The sequence below is a fragment of the Salvelinus fontinalis genome, chromosome 12 (genome assembly GCF_029448725.1).
Source record: "Salvelinus fontinalis isolate EN_2023a chromosome 12, ASM2944872v1, whole genome shotgun sequence".
Lineage (NCBI taxonomy): Eukaryota > Metazoa > Chordata > Actinopteri > Salmoniformes > Salmonidae > Salvelinus > Salvelinus fontinalis.
Genome location: NC_074676.1, coordinates 4,649,415 through 4,671,748, shown reverse-complemented (window position 1 = coordinate 4,671,748; position 22,334 = coordinate 4,649,415). Strand labels below are relative to the sequence as shown.

General features: G+C 44.4%; 1 protein-coding gene across 2 annotated transcripts in view; it reads right to left on the bottom strand.

Annotated features, from left to right (window-relative positions):
- LOC129866679 (contactin-1a-like) overlaps positions 1-20,336 on the bottom strand; it is a 120,953-nt gene extending 100,617 nt beyond the window's left edge. For both annotated transcript variants that reach the window (XM_055939482.1, XM_055939480.1), the window contains exon 1: positions 20,196-20,336. The gene's annotated coding sequence lies outside the window, so the exon portion shown is untranslated. The remainder of the gene's footprint in view (positions 1-20,195) is intronic.
- Between the last annotated feature and the right edge of the window lie 1,998 nt (positions 20,337-22,334).

Sequence of the window (22,334 nt, the reverse complement as noted above, 5' to 3'; positions counted from 1 at the left end):
AGCCATACAGTGTCTTGCAAAAGTATTCAGCCCCTTCAGCGTTTTTCCTATTTTGTTGCATTACAACCGTTAATTTAAATAGATTTTTATGTGGATTTCATGTAATGTACAAACACAAAAATAGTCCAAATAGGTGAAGTGAACAATTTAAAAAAATATATATTTGAAAAGTGGTGCAACCAATTACCTTCAGAAACCACATGATTAGTTAGATTGCAAACAGGTGGACTTTATTTAATTGTCACATGATCTCAGTATATATACACCTGTTCTGAAAGGCCCCACAGTCTGCAACACCATTAAGCAAGGGGCACCACCAAGCAAGCGGCACCATGAAGACCAAGGAGCTCTCCAAACAGGTCAGGGACAAAGTTGTGGAGAAGTACAGATCAGGGTTGTGTTCTAAAAAAATATCTGAAACTTTGAACATCCCACGGAGCGCCATTAAATCCATTGTAAATTTCTTTTGAAAGAATATAGCACCACAACAAACCTGCCAAGGGAGGGCTGCCCACCAAAACTAACGGACCAGGAAGGAGGGCATTACTCAGAGAGGCAACAAAGAGACCAAAGATAACCCTGAAGGAGCTGCAAAGCTCCACAGCGGAGATTGGAGTATCAGTCCAAAGTACCACTTTAAGCCATACACTCCGCAGAACTGGGCTTAACGGAAGAGTGGCCAGAAAAAAAGCTATTGCTTAAAGAAAAAAATAAGCAAACATGTTTGGTGTTCTCCAAAAGGCATGTGTGAGACTCCCCAAACATATGGAAGAAGGTACTCTGGTCAGACTAAAAATGTAGCTTTTTGGCCATCAAGGAAAACGCTATGTCTGGCGCAAACCCAACACCTCTCATCACCTCGAGAACACCATCCCCACAGTGAAGCATGGTGGTGGCAGCATCATGCTGTGGGGATGTTTTTCATCAGACAGAGATTTTATTTTGGTTTTAGCGTTAATCTTCTGCAATTCTACACACTTTGCCATAGGCAGAGAGAAGATTTAGCAATTTTATAACAAATTTCATGCAATTCTTCAATGTACAATTTTTCCATAGGGTAGAGAGAAATGTTTGCAGTTTTTAATATGATATCTGAGTTAGTGACTCCGTTTTAAATGACACAAAATCATTGACCCACCCCTCCCCTGGTTAAGATAGCTGGCTAGACTTATTTACCAATCTAAAACATTTTTGCTGACATCAGCTAATTGAGTGACTACTAGCAGTGACTGACATAACAAGAGAAACTGCTGATACACAACCAAATTTCGAAATTGCACCTTGTGTATTCTACTATTCTGACTCTCAACAGTAAGTTGAAAGTTCCTGCTTGTTCTTGGGGCATGTTGCTTTCCGTTTTGCCTTCAGCAAGTGAAATGCACTCTCAATTAAATTCAGGTCAGGTGATTGACTTGGCCATTGTAGAACATTCCACTTCTTTGCCTTAAAAAGTATTGGGTTGCTTTCGCAGTATGCTTCAGGTCATTGTCCATCTGCACTGTCAAGTGCAGTTTAATGAGTTTTGAAGCTTTTGGCTGAATCTGAGCAGATAATATAGCCCTGAACACGTCAAAATTCATCCTGCTGCTTTTGTCAGCAGTCACATCATCAATATAAACAAGGGAACCAGTTCCATTGGCAGCCATACATGCCCACGTCATAACACTACCTCCACTATGCTTCACAGATGAGGTGGTATGCTTTGATCATGAGCAGTTCCTTCCCTTCTCCATACTCTTCTCTTCCCCTCATTCTGGTACAAGTTGATCTTTGCCTCATCTGTCCACGTGATGTTGTTCCACAACTGTACAGGCTTTTTTAGATGTTGTTTGGAAAACTCTAATCTGGTCCTCGTGTTTTTGAGGCTTACCAATGGTTAACATCTTGTGGCATACCCTCTGTATTTACTCTGGTGAAGTCTTTTCTTGACTGTTGACTTTGACACAGATACGCCTACCTCCTGGAGGATGTTCTTGATCTGGCCAACTGTTGTGAAGGGGTTTTTCTTCACCAGGGAAAGAATTCTTCTGTCATCCACCACAGTTGTTTTCTGTGGTCTTCTTGTCCTTTTGATGTTCCTGGTCTCACCAGTGTGTCCTTTCTTGTTAAGAATGTACCAAATAGTTGATTTGGCCACACCTAATGTTTTTGCTGTCTCTCTGATGGGTTTGTTCTGATTTTTCAGCCTAATGATGGCTTGATTCACTGGCAGTGACAGCTCTTTGGACTTCATATTGAGGGTTAACAGTAACAGATTCCAAATGCAAATGCAACACTTGAAATCAACTCTAGACCTTTTATCTGCTTACTTGTAAATGAACTAATGAGGGAATAACACACACCTGGCCATGGAACAGCTGAGCAGCCAATTGTCCAATTACCTTTGGTCCCTTAAAAAGGGGGGGACCACAAATAAAAAGTGCTGTAATTCCTACACCGTTCACCCGATGGATGCACTTTCAGCTCATATTCAATAGTTCATTTCAACTCCAATGTGCTGTGGAAGACAGCTAAAATAATAACTTGGGTCATGTCCAAATATTTACGGACCTGACTGTATATCTTTGCCCATTCCTGCTCTAGCTAATTAGTTGTTGTTTTGTTCTGACCTGGCCTGATTGCAGCCAGGGGCCACATCCATACAAATGTCTGTGCTATTTAGTCGAGAGGGCTAACACAAGGTCTCTTATTTAGCCTTTTATCTCTTCTCATTCCGTATGCAGCAAGAGGGTGGCGGTGGCGTCTCAGACCCTTTTGGGTGGATCCAACGGAAAACTCTAAGGGTACGTAGTGTCAAACTGGAACCCGACCTGTTTTCGGCGGCTCGCCTACATGGAATGCTAATGCAGCCCACATCGATGGTCTCTTCAAAGACTCGGTTCTGCCAAGGGGCCCCCGGGGGCCTGGGACACCAAGTAGCAGCAAGCAGTGAGACAATCGCTACACAAACACAGAAGCACAGACCCGTAGGTCGACAACCGCACTACACGAACGCACCATGGTGTACAGCATAGGCCCATAGCACAGTGCTGGCTCATAGCTAGGGACCGCAAGTAGCAGCCAGCAGAGAGACAAGCATTTCACAAACGCACCAGCGCACAGCACAGCGCACAGCACAGGCCTTCAGCCCAGGCCTTCAGCACAGGCCTTCAGCACTGGGACACCAGCACAGGCCTTCAGCACTGGGACACCAGCCACAGGGCAAGAGCTGGATGGGTGGTTTAATTTATGGTTACACTGTTGGAAGGGAAAGAGTCAGAGCTCAAGTTGTTGTTGTCTTCTCCGCCTTAGTCATTACCTCTCGGCTCCGGCCCTCGTCTTCTTCCGCTCACTCATTCCCTCACTTGCTCTCTCTCTCTCTCTCTTTTTCTCTCTCTCTCTCTTTTTCTCTCTCTCTATCTCCCGCTCAGTCTCTCTGTTTATTCTCAGCCAAGCTCTGGTGCACCGTCACCATCAGAACACATTTAAAAAGGAACAACAGTGAATTCTAAATGAGTGTTAAATCAATAACGACCCCGGTGTTGGCCGTGACTTGCGTCATTAAAAATGGTAGTATTAAATAATAGCCTGTAGTACACGACGTGACCCCGGCCTCCATCGGATCGATTCCACCGAGCAACAACAGCAACTTCGCGTCGAAGAGCAACGTGACTGAACGCTGAAAGTTTTTCAGAGTAACACGGTGTATAAACACCGCTCCAAATGATCCAAACCTTTCCAAACAATGGACATGATAAAAAAAATGTGACTGGATATTTATGTAGGTAATTGTGTTAAGATGGGGAATCTAATAACATACAGCCGGCTTGAGATGGAGGGGGCACATTGCCATGGTAGAACAACAAACAAGGTATAATAATGAGGATGTGCTTGTCTGTTGCAATGGGATCAATACAAACGTCCCAAAAGTGCAAACCCTGCCCACCTGGCACTCCAGGCCTGCTGTAAATGAGTGCGCTGAGAGTCGGGAAGCAAGTTCAGGCAGTGTTTTAATAAATAAAATAAACACGAAACACAAACAACGCACCGACATGAAAACAGAGTCAACAACACCCGAGGACAGAACCAAAGGGAGTGACAGATATAGGGAAGATAATCAAAGAGGTGACGGAGTCCAGGTGAGTGTCAGGTGCGCTTGACGATGGTGACAGGTGTGCGGGATAATCAGCAGCCTGATGACCTAGAGGCCAGAGAGGGAGTACACGTGACGCCATCCTAAAGAAAACGTTGACAGTATCTGAAAGATTTTGAATAGCATTTGAACCTAGGTCTGTTTGCTAGCTGTGGCCCATCTCCCTGCATGAGAGTGAGCTGTGTTAGTGCTACGCTTCCCATCCTTGCCAGGGATAATGGGATTTCTGGGTTTTAAATGCACTTCACTCCATCCGGAGCCAGTAGGAAGGTAAACTATTGATCCACAAACGATTTACCTGTCCGATCTAAGAGAAGGAAAACAGGACACTCTAAATGTATAATGAAGCTTCCTCTAAGAGCACTACTCTGTCCATCCGTAGTCTGTATTCCCTCCACGCTCCATTCTGGAGGTCTTTATCTCACACTCACTCTCTCTCCCCCTCACACACACACACACACACCTTTTCCTCCCTGGCTGCTAGCTGGCTCTAGTATTAGCCTTCCATCTGCAGCCTCTAACTCACAGACCCTCCCCTACTAAAAGCAAGAGGTCACACAACAATAGAGTTTGTCTACATACACTATATGACCAAAAAGTATGTGGACACCCCTTAAAATGAAGTGCTGTTATTATGAAGTGGAAACGTCGAGGAGCAACAGCTGCTAAGTGGTAGGCCACACAAGCTCACAGAACGGGACCACTGAGCGCTGAAGTGCGTAGCACGTAAACAGTTGTCTGTCCTCGGTCGTAACACTCACTCCCGAGTTCCAAACTGCCTCTGGAAGCAACATCAGCACAATAACTGTTTCTTCGGGAGCTTCATGAAATGGGTTTGCATGGCCGAGCAGCCGCACACAAGCGGCTAAGATCACCATGTGCAATGCCAAAAGTCGGCTGGAGTGCTGTAAAGTTCACCGCCATTGGACGGTGAGCAGTACACGCTTCACCATCCTGCAGTCTGAGGGACAAATCTGGGTTTGACGGATGCCAGGAGAATGCCACCTGCCCCAATGCATAGTGCCAACTGTAAAGTTTGATGAGGAGGAATAATGGTCTGGGGCTGTTTTTCATGGTTCGGACTAGGCCCCTTCGTTCTACTGTAGGGTAATCTTAATGCTACAGCATACAATGATATTCTAGATGATTCTGTGCTTATAACTTTGTGGCAACATTTTGGGGAAGGCCCTTTCCTGTTTCAGCACAACAATGCCAATGTGCACAAAGCGAGGTCCATACAGAAATGGTTTGTCAAGATGGGTGTGGAATAACTTCACTGGCCTGCACAGAGCCCTGCCCTCAACCCTGATCAAACACCATTGGGACCAATTGGAACGCCGACAGCAAGCCAGGCCAAATTGCCAAACATCATGGCAAAATTAATTTGACACCCCTGCTCTAGTTAATATGCAGTATGGCCGGCCTGTCGTCTGTCACTCAAGACGCATGATGAAAAAACTTATATCATTACCATAAAGCCTTTGTTCTTGGCTGGTGTTACGAAAACTGGTTGGCCAGACTAAGAATATGCCTGCTCTTCAACAAACACAGATTCAAGATTCAAACAAACGCAAGTTGTCCCGCAAGGCCACGACGGTACAGTCCAGCCTCACGGCTTTGCAATCTGCCACTGCCTCACCGCTCACTCACACCTGTAGGCATTCATCACTTATCCTTACAGGCACAGCTCGTTCCTAACACTTGTCTTGGACAATCTACACAACTGAAATGACTAAAAACACATAGGTATGCTAGATTATAAAAATGATGGAGAAAGTGTAGGGTGTGTAGAGCAAAAACTGTAACATTTTATGTTTCACAGAATCGTGGCTGAATGATGACATGGATATTCAGCTAGCAGGATATACGCTGCACCAGCTAGATAGAACAGCACACTCCGGTAATACGGGGGGGGGGGGGGGTCTGTGCATATTTGTAAACAACAGCTGGTGCACGAAATCTAAGGAAGTCTCTAGATTTTTCTCACCTGAAGTAAAGTATCTTATAATACACTGGAGACCACACTTTTTGCCAAGAGAGTTTTCATCTATACTTTTCGTGGCTATTTATTTACCACCACAGATGGATGCTGGCACTAAGACCGCAGGCAGTCAGCTGTACGAACCATCAAACAGGCAAAGCGCCAATACAGGGCTAAGATTGAATCGTACTACACCGGCTCCGACGCTCGTCTTCTGTGGCAGGGCTATTACAAACTATTACAGACTACAAAGGGAAGCACAGCAGCGAGCGGCCCAGTGACACGAGCCTATCAGACGAGCTAAATCATTTCTATGCTCGCTTCGGGGCAAGCAACACTGAGGCATGCATGAGAGCATCAACTGTTCCGGACGACTTTGAACATGTCTCTGATTGAGTCTGTAATACCAACATTTTTCAAGCAAACCACCATAGTCCCTGTGCCGAAGAACACTAAGTCAACCTGCCTAAATGACTACAGACCCGTAGCACTCACGTCCGTAGCCATGAAGTGCTTTGAAAGGCTGCAAATGGCTCATATCAACACCATTATCCCAGAAACCCGAGACCCACTCCAATTTGCATACCGCCCCAACAGATGCACAGATGATGCAATCTCTATTGCACTCCACACTGCCCTTTTCCACCTAGACAAAAGGAACGCCTAAGTGAGAATGCTATTAACTGACTACAGCTCAGCGTTCAACACCATAGTACCCTCAAAGCTCATCACTAAGCTAAGGATCCTGGGACTAAGTATCTCCCTCTGCAACTGGATCCTGGACTTCCTGACGGGCCGCCCCCAGGTGGTGAGGGTTGGTAGCAACACATCTGCCACGCTGATCCTCAACACTGGAGCCCCTCATGGGTGCGTGCTTAGTCCCCTCCTGTATTCCCTGTTCACCCACGACTGGTGGCCAGGCACGACTCCAACACCATCATTAAGTTTGCAGACGATACAACGACGAGCCAGCCTATAGGGAGGAGGTCAGAGACCTGGCCGGGTGGTGCCAGAATAACAACCTATCCCTCAACGTAACAAAGACTAAGGAGATGATTATGAATTACAGGAAAAGGAGGACCGAGCACGCCCCCATTCTCATCGACGGCGCTGTAGTGGAGCAGGTTGAGAGCTTCAAGTTCCTTGGTGTCCAACAACAAACTAGAATGGTCCAAACAACAAACTAGAATGGTCCAAACAACAACAACAAACTAGAATGGTCCAAACACACCAAGACAGTTGTGAAGAGGGCACGACAAAGCCTACTCCCCCTCAGGAAACGAAAAAGATTTGGCATGGGTCCTCAGATCCTCAAAAGGTTCTACAGCTGAAACATCGAGAGCATTATGACTGGTTGCATCACTGCCTGGTACGGCAACTGCTCAGCCTCCGACCACAAGGCACAACAGAGGGTAGTACGTACAGCCCAGTACATCACTGGGGCTAAGCTGCCTTCCATCCAGGATCTCTACATCAGGTGGTGTCAGAGGAAGGCCCTATAAATTGGCAAAGACCCCAGCGGTACTGGCAAGCGGTACCGGAGCGCCAAGTCTAGGACCAAAAGGCTTCTCAACAGCTTTTACCCCTAAGCCATAAGACCTCTGAACAGGTAATCAAATGGCTACTCGTACTATTTGTATTGTGACCCCCCCCCAACCCCTCTTTTACGCTGCTGCTACTCTCTGTTTATCATGATGCATAGTCACTAACTATACATGCATGTACATACTACCTCAATTTGCCCGACTAACCGGTGCCTCTGCACATTGGCTACCCGGACTATCTGCATTGTGTAGCGCCACCCACCACCCGCCAACCCCTCTTTTACGCTACTGCTACTCTCTGTTTATCATATATGCATAGTCACTTTAACCATACCTACATGTACATACTACCTCAATTACCCCGACTAACTGGTGCCTGTATATAGCCTCGCTACTGTTATTTTTCACTGTCTTTTTACTGTTGTTTTTTATTTCTTTACTTATCTATTGTTCACCTAATACCTTTTTTTAAATTGTGCTGTTGGTTAGGGCCTGTAAGTAAGCATTTCAAGGTCTACACCTGTTGTATTCGGTGCACGTGACAAAAAAACACTTTGATTTGATTTAATTGAGACGCAGCCCATGCAAAAAAACAGATATCTCTAGATTAAACTGACGGATTTTGATGGTGATTTTTTTAATGAATTTAATTACTTAGTATTTTAATGGACGTATCTCTGTTCCATCTCCGAATAAGAGAATAGAAAGCACTGTTGAATATGCACGTGTACATGATAATAAGGACAGATTAGTAAAGAGGGATTAGGGTTTATCTAAATAGGATAGAACATTACAGGAACACATCAGGGCCTGTAGTCGCAAAGCCTTTCAGAGTAGGATCACACACCAGGAGCCATTCTAAGCTCGAAAACAATGTCAAATATTGGCTGGATCAATTATCATATCTCAACAGCAGAGATGAGGTATCCCACTGGGCAAAAACGGATGTCTGTCTGTGACCAGTGGGATGTGACTAGTGTTTGAATAGAAAAGGCAATACCAAAGAGAAGGATTTATCCATCCATCCATCCAAACCCACAAACCACTAATCAGCTGAAGAATCTATGCTGGAGTGTGAGAAAAGTAATCGTTCATATTTCTGCCTAGGTTGGTCAGCCGCATAATATTTAGACCAGGATTCCACATCCAACAGATAATCTGCTTGTGTTTCTAACATTTTTGTTACACTGCGACTGCCAATATATGAGGACATAAACAATTTGAGGTCCACTACCCATCAGGATTTATGTAACTCTTTGTGCATTTCGCGCATTTTGATATAAATAACCCAAATGTGCATTTTCCAAATATATTCTGTTTTGACAATGTATTGAACTAAATCTAGGCCTATGTTATCCAGCTAAACAGATGGTTCCAGCTTCCCCAGTGAGAATACAGCCCACACAGCGAGTGTAATGCAACGTGATCTTTCTGCTCCGTCAAATGCTAAGCTAATGCACGTGGGTAAACTGACACTTTAACACTTTAATCGCGATGTTAATGAACATGTCCAGATCATCCACATTAGGAGACTTAAACTTGACCAACTAATTAGACAACAACAAAAAAGCTTGGCCCTGTTGACTTTATCAGAGAAGTCACTTTTCCTTCTTATCATTGTTATGGAGCAGAACCTCTTTACCATCGGGCTATAGTGACCAAAATATAATGAGCTATTTGTAGAACAGAATTGGTTTTTAAATTGTCAGGGAAGGAAATTGAAAATAGTCGAGCCAAGCCTGGTGTGTGTGTGTGTGTGTGTGTGTGTGTGTGTGTGTGTGTGTGTGTGTGTGTGTGTGTGTGTGTGTGTGTGTGTGTGTGTGTGTGTGTGTGTGTGTGTGTGTGTGTGTGTGTGTGTGTGTGTGTGTGTGTGTGTGTGTGTGTGTGAGACAAGACAGACAAGACAGACAAGACAGACAAGACAGACAAGACAGACAAGACAGACAGACAGACAAGACAGACAGACAGACGCAACCCTTTGTGATCTACTTCTCCCCAAAGATGTACTTTGTATTGTAAAAGCTAAAAATATCTCCATAGGAAGTCAAGAGACGAATCAGAGAGGTTCAATCCTCTGTCAAATTTAGCCCAGTTACAATCCCAAATATAAAGTACTGTACAACCAACAGTCAGTTACAAACCCAAATACTGTATGAAGTCACCAACAATCATCATCTGATATTTGCATTAAGATATTATAGAAAAGCAAGGCTCTTTTACTGTATTGTATTGAATGGGGTAGTTCGAATGGAACTGGTTCCAAATGTCCCCCTATTCCCTATGCAGTGCACTACTTTTGACCAAATCGCTATGGCCCTTGGTCAAAAGTAGTGTACTATAAAAGGAAATAGGGTGACTTTTGGGAATGTGTCCTATGAGTGATATAGGCCTACTAGACAAACACATTTCTCAGTTACCATCAACCCCTCTACACTTAAAAAAGGTACTAACTAGAACCTAAAACAGGGGTACCCTTTGAAGAAGCCTTTTTCTTTCCAGGTAGAACCCGTTTGTTTCCATGTAGAACCCTTTTGGTTCCAGATACAACCCTTTGCACAAAGTGTTCTACATGGTACCCAAATAGTTTTACCTGGAACCAAAAAGGGTTCTACATGGAAACAAAAAGGCTTCTCCTTTGAGGACAGCCGAAGAACCCTTTTCTAACCCTTTTTTTTTTTAAAGTGTACCAATACGTTCAGCCAATACAGCCTCAGACGTATCTGACTTTTATCAATGTCATCTTATTTACCCTATGAAAGCGACAATGGAGGCAGATATGGAGTCAATTTCCCAGAGGTCCTCTTTGTCTAATGGAACATTATCTTAATGAACGGCGGCAATCTGATTTAGAACGAGACGTCTCGTTGGCAGACAGACAACTTGAAGGGACTAACTCTATATGACTGAGGAAGTCTCAGCGCTTTATCAGCAAACAGAATCACACTGATGCCGACTGGATGCCGACTGCACACACACACACACACACACATTTTACAAGCTTCAATGCCAAAAAGACACATGACATACAATTACAGGACGTTGTAACAAATCTTCCTCAGGCACTCTGATTGTGATGCATTATTCCTTATTAAAGCCTTTTCACCCGAAAACTCTTATCCATAAAGTCTATAACAAGTAAATGACAAATATCACTTTCAAACCGCCTTGTGATATTGAGAACGAAGAATATAAATTGCAATGGGACTTTGATATCGTAAAAATAGCTGATCGCCTTTCCTGACTGTTGTATTTTATGTCCCACTCCTCTTCAGGCCTACGTTACCTATCATAGTCCCACTCCTCTTCAGGGCTACGTTACCTATCATAGTCCCACTCCTCTGCAGGGCTACGTTACCTGTCATAGTCCCACTCTGCAGGGCTATGTTACCTATCATAGTCCCACTCCTCTGCAGGGCTACGTTACCTATCATAGTCCCACTCCTCTGCAGGGCTACGTTACCTGTCATAGTCCCACTCCTCTGCAGGGCTAGGTTACCTATCATAGTCCCACTCCTCTGCAGGGCTAGGTTACCTATCATAGTCCCACTCCTCTGCAGGGCTAGGTTACCTATCATAGTCCCACTCCTCTGCAGGGCTATGTTACCTATCATAGTCCCATTCCTCTGCAGGGCTAGGTTACCTATCATAGTCCCACTCCCCTGCAGGGCTATGTTACCTATCATAGTCCCATTCCTCTGCAGGGCTACGTTACCTATCATAGTCCCACTCCTCTGCAGGGCTATGTTACCTATCATAGTCCCACTCCTCTGCAGGGCTACGTTACCTATCATAGTCCCACTCCTCTGCAGGGCTATGTTACCTATCATAGTCCCATTCCTCTGCAGGGCTACGTTACCTATCATAGTCCCACTCCTCTGCAGGGCTACGTTACCTATCATAGTCCCACTCCTCTGCAGGGCTATGTTACCTATCATAGTCCCACTCCTCTGCAGGGCTACGTTACCTATCATAGTCCAACTACTCTGCAGGGCTATGTTACCTATCATAGTCCCATTCCTCTGCAGGGCTACGTTACCTATCATAGTCCCACTCCTCTGCAGGGCTATGTTACCTATCATAGTCCCATTCCTCTGCAGGGCTACGTTACCTATCATAGTCCCACTCCTCTACAGGGCTATGTTACCTATCATAGTCCCACTCCTCTGCAGGGCTACGTTACCTATCATAGTCCCACTCCTCTGAAGGGCTACGTTACCTATCATAGTCCCACTACTCTGCAGGGCTACGTTACCTATCATAGTCCCACTCCTCTGCAGGGCCACGTTACCTATCATAGTCCCACTCTGCAGGGCTACGTTATCTATCATAGTCCCACTCCTCTGCAGGCCTACGTTACCTATCATAGTCCCACTTCTCTGCAGGGCTACATTACCTATCATAGTCCCACTCCTCTGCAGGGCTACGTTACCTATCATAGTCCCACTCCTCTGCAGGGCTACATTACCTATCATAGTCACACTCTGCAGGGCTACGTTACCTATCATAGTCCCACTCCTCTGCAGGGCTACGTTACCTATCATAGTCCCACTCCTCTGCAGGGCTACGTTACCTGTCATAGTCCCACTCCTCTGCGGGGCTATGTTACCTATCATAGTCCCACTCTACAGGAGTACATTACCTATCATAGTCCCACTCCTCTGCAGGGCTATGCTACCTGTCATAGTCCCACTCTGCAGGGCTATGTTACCTGTCATAGTCCCACTCTGCAGGGCTACATTACCTATCATAGTCCCACTCCTCTGCAGGCCTACGTTACCTATCATAGTCCCACTCCTCTGCAGGGCTACGTTACCTATCATAGTCCCACTCCTCTGCAGGGCTACGTTATCTATCATAGTCCCACTCCTCTGCAGGGCTACGTTACCTGTCATAGTCCCACTCCTCTGCAGGGCTACGTTACCTATCATAGTCCCACTCCTCTACAGGGCTACGTTACCTATCATAGTCCCACTCCTCTACAGGGCTATGTTATCTGTCATAGTACCACTCAAATCAAATCACATTTTACACTCCTCTGCAGGGCTACGTTACCTGTCATAGTACCACTCAAATCAAATCAAATGTTACACTCCTCTGCAGGGATACGTCACCTATCATACTGAAAATAGAGATGGTGTGTACACATGGGCTGCAGGGCTGGATGCCACACATCCACACAAACACTAAAGCACACACTAAATGCACCGATTTACCTCTTCAAGTTCAGTGCCTTGTGATTCCTTAAAGATAATAACAGGCCCTTCTAAGCCCTAGCAACAACCTAAAGCAGCTGAAGTCCTTGGACACAGGTAGGCACTAGGCAACACAGAAGTGCCACCAAAAATGTTATGTGAATTCAAACCCACACAGAGAGAGAATGACGAGCCTGTAGCACATACCGTAGTGGTGTGTGGGTCAGCGGTTTGTTCACCCGCACCCATCGGCAAATGCTAATAACCCATCCGCAACCCGCATGACTGTATGTGATAAAGTGTAGATCTGAGGCCCGCACCATACCCTAACCTGCAAATATAGAACCATTTTTTTTTTACAGCGAGCACAGGATTTAGACATGTCTCTGCTTATAATTTTGTACTATTTGGTCGGCTATTTGTTCGTAAACGTGTCTATAATTAAATAGGCTACATGCAGATTCTCTTCTGCCATTAGCCTTGATCTTGCCATAGAAGACTAAATACACCCTTGCTCAACATAGTAATGTAATAGATTGATAACTAGATTGAAACGTTCATTCTGACATTGATCAAGTTTTCTCTCTCATCTCTGCTTCTTGCACGGAGCTAAGACGTTTAGGGACCGGGGATAAAATGCACGATTTTCTGTGCAAAATGTTCAAATGGCATCAGTTTGACCGGTTGGGAAAAAAATAAAGCTGTGAAAACGACCCAACATGTTACTGATTAGATTTCAGTTCGACTTGGATGCGTAATATATATGATTAAAATACTATCCGCTTTATGATGCTGATAAAGACAGCACCTCTACAGACATTTACATTCTCTCAAGATAATGAAAGAAAGAAATCATATTTATGCACTCCTGTTCCTGAGTCAAAATGTATCCTACATTTGGTGTATAATTTTACTGCATGAAATGCTTAATTCTGCACGAGTTAATATTAAAGCTACAGTATGTGAGAGGTTATAGACCTACAGTCAGTGTCCAGATTTCAGTTTCCATTTAACTCATCTGAACACTAGGCTACATTCCCCTTGACGTGCCATAGGTCTACCACTTCACTTCACTTTTACCACTTCAACAAATCATTCCCAAACATAACTTTTCTGGCCCTCCCTTCTCTTCAGTTTCAACTCTCCATTTCATAGCTTTTCTTTTCGTGAATTAAATTCCGATATTGTCATTTTTGCCTCTGAGGATCGAAGTGAACTTTTCTGCCCGTTCCCAAAAATATTTGGAGACTGGCCTGTAGGCTATTTGGCACGCATATAGTTAGGCCATAGGCTTACGCACTAATGCCAGGATAGCCTGAAATATTGAAATAACAGCCTCCATGTATCCTACAAATCAATTGCACCAGAATTATACATTCATGGATTTATTTAAGGTCTTGTTTTCTCTTTATTCAGTCTGCCCGCCCTTCATCCACACAATATTTCATGATACTAAACCCCCCTGGCCATGCGGATATAACCGCGGGGACTACGGGTTATCAGTCAACCCCTCGCATCACTAACATACAGTACATATCGGTAGTGGGGACAATACGCATACAGAGATAGCAGTGGGGACAATACGCATACAGAGATAGCAGTGGGGACAATACGTATACAGAGATAGCAGTGGGGACAATACGCATACAGAGATAGCAGTGGGGACAATACGCATACAGAGATAGCAGTGGGGACTACGGGTTATCAGTCAACCCCTCACATCACTAACATACAGTACATATCGGTAGTGGGGACAATACACATACAGAGATAGCAGTGGGGACAATACGCATACAGAGATAGCAGTGGGGACTAACTGACAACCTTTATTTCTCTCTCTCTCTGGGTTTGAACAAAGAGCTAAATGGACCAACCCTTCTGATACATGAGCGAGAAGGACAACCCACAGACGTAGAGAATGACGGCCTGCGGCACAGACAGAGATGGCAGTAGGGACTAAACACATACAAAGATGAGCGAGAGCACAGAGAAGGCAGTAGAGACGGACTGAGGGCCTTTCTCCCCCTCTGGATGGAACAGAGGAGGGGTCTGTCTCTGAGCAAACAGAAGAAGACGTCATGTCTCTCTCACAAAGCTAGCCAGCTAGCGGTACCATTAGTGATCCTCTCTTTATTGATGGAGGTTGGGTGAAATTTCTGAGCAATCTGAAGAGACCATCAAGACCAGAGCGTCACGTTTGTCACCGGATGAGGAAAAGGAAAAGGGTTTTTGTCCCTATCGTTACAGCACTTAGGCTTAGAGCTGTGTGTGTGCGTGTGTGTGTGTGTGTGTGTGTGTGTGTGTGTGTGTGTGTGTGTGTGTGTGTGTGTGTGTGTGTGTGTGTGTGTGTGTGTGTGTGTGTGTGTGTGTGTGTGTGTGTGTTAGGCTTGGGCGGTATATCGTATATACCGTATACTGGGCTATTTGAAAAAAGACACGGGATGGCTTTTCAATACCGTCAATACCGTTAATACAATATTTCATTTGAATATTTCTCGCTACTTTTTAAGTAAATACCAGCAATCATCTTGTGCAATTCGTTAGGAGATAAAGAACATTGCGTTCTTCCTTTAACCTGTCACATTATTATGAAGTTTATGGTAGTCTCCAGTCAAGTGTCGCGTGGTGTTTGTTTACAAGCACACAGCGACAAGAGACCGGAGCCTTGTGAGTCACTCACTGTTGTGCAGAATGCACCAGGTGATCTCGTTAAAGTATGGACTTCACAACTAAATGTTTGCCAGCTAGATATCTTACAACGATTAAGTTAACTGTCTAAAATGTGCTAAATGCTCCACAGTTGTGCATTTGGTTTGCTAATTTAGTAGCTAGTTAGCTATCTAGCTAAGTGGTTAGAAGAGAATCCCCTCCTGGATCAAGAATCTTGCTGGCTAATGTTATTTTTTTGCATGCAGCAAACTGGGAGTAGCAGTTGAGGCTGCTGAGGGGAGGATGGCTCATAATGGCTGCAATGGAGCAAATGGAATGGTATCAAACATGGCGGCAGGTATCCTAGTGGTTAGGGCGTATGGCCAGTAACCGAAAGGTTGCTAGATCGAATCCCCAAGCTGACAAGGTAAAATTATGTCGTTCTGCCCCTGAACAAGACAGGTAACCCACTGTTCCCAGGCCGTCATTGTAAATAATAATTTGTTCTTAACTGACTTGCCTAGCTGGAGATGTCTTTCTTTGAGAGTGGCCAACATTGCTTTCCACGTGATCAAATAAACATTGCCTAACAATCTACCCCCTGCTGATGTCAAATACCAGGGCTGCCAATCACTCTGAGTCCCAGACCCAGAGTACCTTCATTATCAAACCCAAATCTTAAAAACCGACTATATTCGTTTTCTCTGACCAGCTAATGCTTTGACTCCCTAGGGTCTTTGGAAAGCTTGGATTTGGGGAGGGATATCTTGGGACAAATCAAATCTCACAAAAAGTCCTTTGAGTGACTTTAATCTCAAATGGCAGCCATCCAGGACTTCAACTTCCCTGCTTTCTAAATCACTGATTTAAGACTAAGAGGTTTAGTCAATTTGTTATGGAGCTGTACGTATTCAGTATATATCACACAAAAAGGACCACATTTCTGAACCGAAGTAGTCCAGTAGTCCAAAGAGCAACACTCAAAGTATCTCAGTCTGAAAATACACATATGGTTCATGTTTTGATGATGTTGTGAGGTTGGCATAATGCCTAATAGGCAAGAAGACAGAATAATAGACAAGACTTTGTAGCAGGACCAAGCTCTATTGTGTAGCCCAGGTATTCCCAAACTGGGGTATGCGTATCCCAGGGGTACGCACCATGCCGTCGGGGGTACGCCAAATAAAAATGTAATTCACAATTTTATATATATATATTTTATTTTATTTTTTATTGTACTTTTTTTCCCTTCACATTTTCAAACAGTTCATTGATATTTTCCCACAGGGCTATACATTTGCTATACACTCGCCTGAGTAGCCTCGTTTCACTGCCAAAGATAAAATTCAACCATCTAGTCTTCAGCGAAATAACAACACAATGTCAAATACAGGTAGCCTAGTCAAATAATTAACATCCAATCACATTAACCGTTACTCTCTCGCGGGTATTCCACTAACGGTCCGTATGTAACCAAACGCAGCTGCTGCTCATGTTGCTATCAGTACTGATGGCGCAAAAGCCATGACAGGGAGACATAGTGGAATGGTAACGCACGTGCAAGCAGTTGCTCCCGACGCCACATGGGTACACTGCAGCATCCACCGAGAGGCTCTTGCTGCCAAGGGAATGCCTGACAGCTTGAAAGACGTTTTGGACACTACAGTGAAAATGATTAACTTTGTTAAAGCAAGGCCCCTGAACTCTCGTGTATTTTCTGCATTATGCAATGATATGGGCAGTGACAATGTAACGCTTTTAAAACATACAGAAGTACGTTGGTTATCAAGGGGCAAAGTATTGACATGTTTTTTTAAATTGAGAGACGAGCTTAAAGTTTTCATTACTGCCCATCATTTTCACACAACTGGGCTATCTGGGTGATGTTTTTTCTCGCCTGAATGATCTGAATAGTGAATTACAGGGACTCTCCGCAACTATATTCAATGTGCGGGCCAAAATTGAGGCTATGATTAAGAAGTTGGAGCTCTTCTCTGTCTGCATTAACAAGGACAACACACAGGTCTTTCCATCATTGTATGATTTTTTATGTGCAAACGAACTCAAGCGTACGGACAATGTCAAATGTGATATAGCAAAGCACCTGAGTCAGTTGGGTGCGCAATTACGCAGGTACTTTCCCAAAACGGATGACACAAACAACTGGATTCGTTATCCCTTCATGCCCTGCCTCCAGTCCACTTACCGATATCTTAACAAGCCTCATTGAAATTGCATCAAGTGGTTCTGTGAAAATGTAATTTAATCAGGAGCCACTGACAGATTTCTGGATTGGGCTGCGCTCAGAGTATCCTGCCTTGGTATCCTGCCTCGTGCTGTTAAGACACTAATGGCCTTTGCAACCACGTACCTATGTGAGAGTGGATTCTCGGCCCTCACTAGCATGAAAACTAAATACAGGCCCAGACTGTGTGGGGAAAATGATTTAAGACTGAGACTCTCTCCAATACAACCCAACATTGCAGAGTTATGTGCATCCTTTCAAGCACACCCTTCTCATTAACCTGTGGTGAGTTATTCACCATTTTCCATGAACAAATAAGGTTTCATATGTAAGATGGTCAAATAAAGAGCAAAAGTATTGATTATTATTATTATTATATTATTATTTGTGCCCTGGTCCTATAAGAGCTCCTTGTCACTTCCCACGAGCAGAATTGTGACAAACACTGACACTCATTCTTGTTTAACAAACGTATTGTATAGTGTGTGTGTGGCAGGCTTACAATGATGACAAAAAACAACATCTGAGAGTGCGCTGACCCTGGTGCTAGAGGGGGTGCGCAGCTGGAGGTTCAATGGCTGGAGGGGTAGGGGACAATAAAAAGTTTGGGAACCACTGGTGTGGCCAATGCATTTGGTCTCCTCTCCTCAAGAGGTTCACCGACACCATGATAATGCCACAGATAAATGTTATTGGTCACATACACATATTTAACAAATGTTATTGCAGGTGTAGCGAAATCCATATAGAAGTGATGTGACACACGAATTTGATTCTGCATGGGTTTCAGCCATGTAATTCGGGAACGAAAGAGAAAAGTGGTGGAGAAAATAGGACTACATACATGCAAAGCAACTTTATTTTAGTGAGCCCCGTGATCGGGTGCAGATGGAAGAAAATATGTTTTTCCTTTCTCCTGGCATTTCTGCTGGTGAGCCTTTCTCAAAGGATGCCCTATCTGGATCTATCTCTGGGTTCAGTTGTGTCACAGAAACACTGACACTGACAGAGGACTCCCCAAACCCAATGACAGCTCCAACTCCACTGAGGCGGCACATTTGAAATGCATGATAGGACATGATGGTCCTGGGCAGAGCCAGACATGTCTTGGGGGGGCCAGTGACTGTTATGTAATGTGTTTCTCATATATGCTTCTCTGGCTGCTTTGACTGTGCCGAAACTGTTCCAAAGCAATGAGGGAAACATTTACTGACATCATATTAACTTACTTTTGGGACTATTACACTGGTTCCATTGTGCCAGGCATGCTCAATCAAGTAGTTGAAGTATCTGAGAGAGAACAAATACTACTTCAACTCGGGTCTGTTATGGTATACAGCATCAAGAGCCCAGAGGAGCCGTATCCTTCCTCATACACCAAGTCGGAATTTGGTCCGACTTTGCAGGGCACGGGACAGCAGAAGATGCATTACATTAGCAGTCCAGTTTATAGGATTCAGAAACCTATCAAAATGACAAGCATCCCGTGAAATCCTTCTGACAGTTCGCGTCAGATTTATGAAACTGAATACGTTGGGTTGAATTGGCTCTTGGCCAACAGTCCAGCATGTCCATTGCATCTGTCATATTGAATCGTTTATACCTCATCTATCATAGTGCAGACTAGGCCGTCGGTGGAGTCTTCAGTAGCAAAAAATACAGCGAAAACCCAGGCAGGACGCGCCCATGACATGGTACCTTGGCTGACAACCTCACTGACATTCTAGTGGTTGAGGTGATTGCCGGATGATGCTGTGATATACTACCGCCGTCTGTTGGGGCTCCAACTAGTAGGCTACAATGAACCCAGCGACCTATATTTTCTGCTCCGGATAGTTCCCAATAATTGAAATGTTAATCTTGCAGGGATTGGTCTGTTTACAGTGAATCGCCGACTGTTTCTAAATCAATTACCAGGAAAGAATAGGTGAAGCAATAAATATCCTGCTTTCTAGCCTATAATAACAATATCCTAACGTATAGGGATAGATATTTTATATGTTTAAGGTTTTATGAATGTCATTCATTTAACAACGCACACACAGGTGTGTAGCTAATCATCCGTAACGTGAATCAAATGCAATCACACTATTCCTGCCTTCATGACCGTGGAGCCAGCGCACTGTCTTGTCTGCCCGTGCATGGAAAATGCATGCCACCAAAGTCACCCAGAATAACGTTTTATATCAATGTGCAAACAGCATCGACTCAAGATCGTCTGTATAGTCTCCGTTTTGCAGTCGCGAATAATAGAGCGAGAATGCAAGATGCACAAACTTGTCTAAATTGTACACGATTCTGCATTGCGGTAGGCTCCATCACTTCGTCCCCATCTCAATCATTGTAAACAACACTGATTCCCCTTGCTTGCCCAGTGCTGCAAAGACACGGCTTTTCTAGGGGGGTAAAAAAATCTAATACATAGAATCGCTGAAGCTGCACATCTTCTTACCTGCAATAGCGAACGATCCGTCCGTCCGTGTACATTCACGACTCACGCCTGGGTCATCGCCGGGTGCTCAGGAACTAGGAGCAGGGAAGAAACTGACAGGCAGCTGCGTCTCTGCCTTGTCCTCTTCGATTGGACGGATGGCTATAGGGGGCGCTATACGGAACTTTCATTGGGCGACAGGAGCAGCCACCCAGTCCAAAAGATGTGTTCATAACAGAAGAAATCTGACAACATAACGGAGGATCGATCATAGCTAAGTGATGTTTTACATATTCTGCAGTGTGATGGTATCGTTTTCATTTTGCCTAAACATGAACTGTACCTGGGTGATGTCAGTACTTCAATGAGAAAATGCAGTAGCCTATTTTAATATTAAATAGCATACCACTGGGCACAGACATCAATTCAACGTCTATTCCAACGTCTATTCCAATGTCATTGAAATGACGTGGAAATAACGTTGATTCAACCAGTGCGTGCCCAGTGTGCAGACATCATTATATATGTTTTAAATGTGAGAACGACATTGCCTGAAGCAGTCTACGTAAGTGGAGATATGAGAGAGATGTAGGCTATTATTTTCTCCATCGTGCATCAATGCCCTAAGGTAAAGTGAATGGCCTTGGTGACACGCATGTTGTCATGCGTACTATCACATTGTTCCACATCAAGATTAGCGGAGACAAACAAGGCTCACAGAGAGTAGGTCACTAGTAATTTTAAAAAGTTAAATCCCAATCCACATGACCTCCTCAAAACATGTCTACAAGCATTGCATATGGCTGTGAATGTATACAAGATACTTAAAGGCCCTCGATTATATTTTGGTACCAATGCTTATGCTTAGGCCTACAGTGAAAACATTTAAATCAGCAATGATGACATGCTCAAAAGATCTCTAGGGACTGTGTACATTGTATAAAATACAAGGTTCCTCAAGGATATTTTGCTACCAGTAATCCAAGATTTGTATGTCAATCTTTTTCGAATAACTGTCATTCATCTGAGAAACATGGCAGTGTCCATACTGTAGGATATGAATGGCATTGTCTTCTATCAATCTCCAGGGTGACTCATAAACAGCTACCACCCTCCTGTCTTTCTAGAGAATAGATCATTGTCACATATGTGGTAGAGAAAGTGCAGAGACAGAGAGCGAAAGTGAGAGACAGAGGGAGTGAGAGACAGAGAGAGTGCAAGAAAGAGAGTGAGAGAGACGGAGAGAGAGGGGGGAGGGAGACGTATGAGAGAAGAAGAGTGAAGAGACTGAAGAGGAGAGGGGGGATGTCATGATTTAACCCTCTACTGATCCCCTTTGGGACTCAACCCAAGGTATCTCCATCCCTGAAACCCAAATCCACATGGGACGTGTGTGCGCTCATGTGTGTGTGTTCAGGTTGGTGGGAGGTGAGGACAGGGATACAATCCCCACGGTGCCATAAGGATATCGGGTGGAGGGGAGGAGACAGAGGGCATTAGTGTCAGAGTATTAGAACAAAAGCACTCTCACTTTATGTATCACCCACCCAGTGGTGCACACACACACACACACACACACACACACACACACACACACACACACACACACACACACACACACACACACACACACACACACACACACACACACACACACACACTGGTGGTACACTGACCTAGGGTTGTGAGAGCCTCTGTTGACTGTATCAGCTAGCTCCCCCAAGGAAATAGCTCCTTCGATTAGATAGAGATGCAGGGGGGAACCATCACATTAAAGGGGAATTTCATAGCATTTTGCATGACCCTGAGACTTTGCCAGGAAGTAAACAAAGGCTTGCCAGTGGGATAGCTATGAGGCGTATTTGCAAAATAGGCCGATCAACGGTGGATATCAACAACAACAGAAAATAGTAAAATTACTCCTTAACGTAGGGCCATTTCAGTTTTGTAAACTCTAGGTATACTATTGTTGATCAGCAGAAGGGGACACACTCTGAGGGGTCAGTCGGTTGGCCTCTTAACAGATGTGAGTGTCTTGGCTCACCATTCGTCAGCCATATGGAAATGTCACAGAGCAATCATAAAAAATGATCATCTCGGTCTCTCAGGCCTGTGGTGGAAAAGGCCACATTTACATATGAACACAAAGGGCCAGACTCT